We start from the raw sequence: 2,801 nt of genomic DNA on the forward strand, positions 1-2,801 counted from the left end.
TGAAACCACCAGTGCACATACACTTAAAAGAGAAGTAGGAAACATCTTGTGTCCAGCAGGAAAACATTTTAATAAATGTGCATATGGAATTTCTAATGAAGAAGAAGTATAAGGATTGTAATGCCACATTATACTTCTTGTGGAGACACATTGTTCCAAGCAGACTATTTGTATTATGTCTTAATACATGTCTGAGGGGCTGTCTTCAGTATATGCTGTTTGTCCCACCTGTTGTTACTTCCATTAATATAATTTGGTGAGTAATTAGGCAAGCAGAGGCACAGCGAATGGTGTGTTTGTCACTGCAATGTAAATAATTATTTTTTTCCTTCTGTAGTATTTATTTTTAGATACTCTAAAGCTACACCCAGAGGGAATCAACTTAAATCAATCTGCACCATATGGCTGCCAGAGATTTCAGCTGGATATGTGTGTGTGTGTGTGTGTGTGCAACCACAAGATATACTCTGGTTTTGCAAGTATGTGACTTCCTGTGCTGACAGCAAGTACCATCATATGTAGAACACAAATTTCCATACAGATAGACTAGATAAGTCTATCTACAAATAAACAACATGAAATGAACTGCAGATTTACATCAGAAAAGCAAAATATCTATGCATGGATCAAAAGATATTTGTGTTGCGACTACTTAAATCTAGAATATTGTACCCACAAAATGCATTGCAAGCAGCATGACGTTATCGTTATCTGAAGTAAAGATGCAGTAGTCATGCTGTTAGAGTGTGCCTTGAGAGCTTTAGTGAGAAGGGAGATTTTAAAGTGGCACATTAAAAAAAGCAAGCCATAGCTGCAGCAGCCGGGTACTCAGGTCAGGTCACACATGGAGAGGCAGCTGCTGTGTTTATCTCAAGTTTTGGCACTATGGAGCTTCAGGGGTGAGCCAGGAAGTCTCCATGTACGCTTGGAGATCCATCACCATATGGTTAGTTTTAGCTTCTTAGCAGCCACACAGTTACGGTTGTTAAGATCATATTAATCAATTACAGATGGAATATTCCTTACAGTTCATATAAAAATACGGAGAAAATTAAAAAAGGAACAAATGATATTCAACTCATTGGGCATGTGTAAGAGGAAATGTAAATTACTGCTGCCTATTAATGTGGGAAATCCACAAGGAGACATTTTTTGTGCTGTACACACATTCAAGTACGTTCTCATTGGCATGGTTACTGTGCTACACCTGCTACATTCAGCCCACTACATTATAATAACCCCCAGCACAGTATATATCCGGAGACAAATTATCTCTTCTTTTAAAACCTTGCAGCACTACCAATAATTGGCAAAATTAGGTAATTGTCCATCTGTCTTTGAGAACTGGAAATGGTTTTAATTTAAGCGGTCAGTAAAAGGTTGTCATGTGAAAGTGATGAATTTCAAATATCAGGTTTAACAAGCATCTGATTACATCTTAATCCAGTGAGCAGACTGGCTATTAACTAATTGGTGTTAAGGGATACACTTGCAAAGGGGTAGATCACTATTAAACACATGACCACATCTTCACCCTCGGTCACGTTATGCTGAATGGGTTATTTGTCATACAAAAGTACTCAAGCAAAGCTAAAAGGGACAAACAGCAGAATAAGGAGTGTTCAGTGAGAGATCATAAGCAGTGACAAGAGTGTGCGATATGAAAAACAAGTCATACAAATATAAAAATACTCACTTCAACACTTGTAAACCTTCATCTCATTAAGTGATTCATACAATAACATCATAATCCATATCAGAGCGTCTGTGACACAAACAGAAATAACACAAAGACTGAAACGTTATTATTTCTTTCCCTGGATGTTTGGTTTGTTCTACTAGGAAGAGACAGGGATTTGGGGGGGAAAGAGTGCAATGAACATTGAAGAGAAAAAAGGTGTGCACCAGCAGAAAAATAGGGTTCAATGATTTCCACTGAAATGTAGATTAGAAATTTGTATTCAGGACACACTATAGGATCAGGCTGTAAAGGCCACCATCAATAGCAGCGCAGGAAGGTAAAGAGACACAAGAAATCGATAGAAAAATTCAGATTATTTTTATGTGAATTGCTTCTTGTGCTGTTTTGGTTTGTTATTGACTTATATGACTATAGTCTTCAAGTTTTAAAACAGCATCACTCGATCTCGTTTCAGTGACTTTCTCTAACATCTTCAGCCTGTTGTTTTCAGTTCACTGTTTATATATATTCAGTATCCATGGCAACAATGATCAAAACGTCATATATATTGAGTTACAGAAAAAGAATAACTAGAAAGATGCATTAAGTATTTTATAGCTGTTGTTATAATTATATGAAACTGTATTTTAACTATGAACAGCAGAAACAGAAATGTCGTCCTACAAAATGTTTTTGCGGACTCTGTTGCACTTCTAGTAAACGTTACCAACACTAATAAACATGATTTCTTCTCTCTATCGGCTGTTACATATTTGCTTAAAAGTCACACGAACTAGACTCTTTCCAAGTCTACTGTATTTATAAAAATCTCATTCCATCAGAAAATGACTCAATATTCCCCCGGCTCTCTGGACTTCCTGGTGCAGGTCCTCCTCCTCCTGTTTCTTCATGCCTTTTGCATTTGTCAGAATGGTACACTAAACAGAGAAAAGGTCCAACTGGGTGCAGAGTTGCTAACATTGTTTTAATGTTTGTATATGTCCTCAGGTTAAAACCCTAATGCCAAAAACGCCATTTTTACAAAAAATATGTGTTTATTGTTACCTACCTACTCATAACTACCTTTTTTTTCTTTAGTGCAGGTGGTGGGAGAGAGGAG

Source organism: Morone saxatilis, unplaced genomic scaffold, assembly GCF_004916995.1.
Source record: "Morone saxatilis isolate NCDOM2014 unplaced genomic scaffold, NCSU_SB_2.0 Contig11, whole genome shotgun sequence".
NCBI classification, from domain to species: Eukaryota; Metazoa; Chordata; class Actinopteri; family Moronidae; genus Morone; species Morone saxatilis.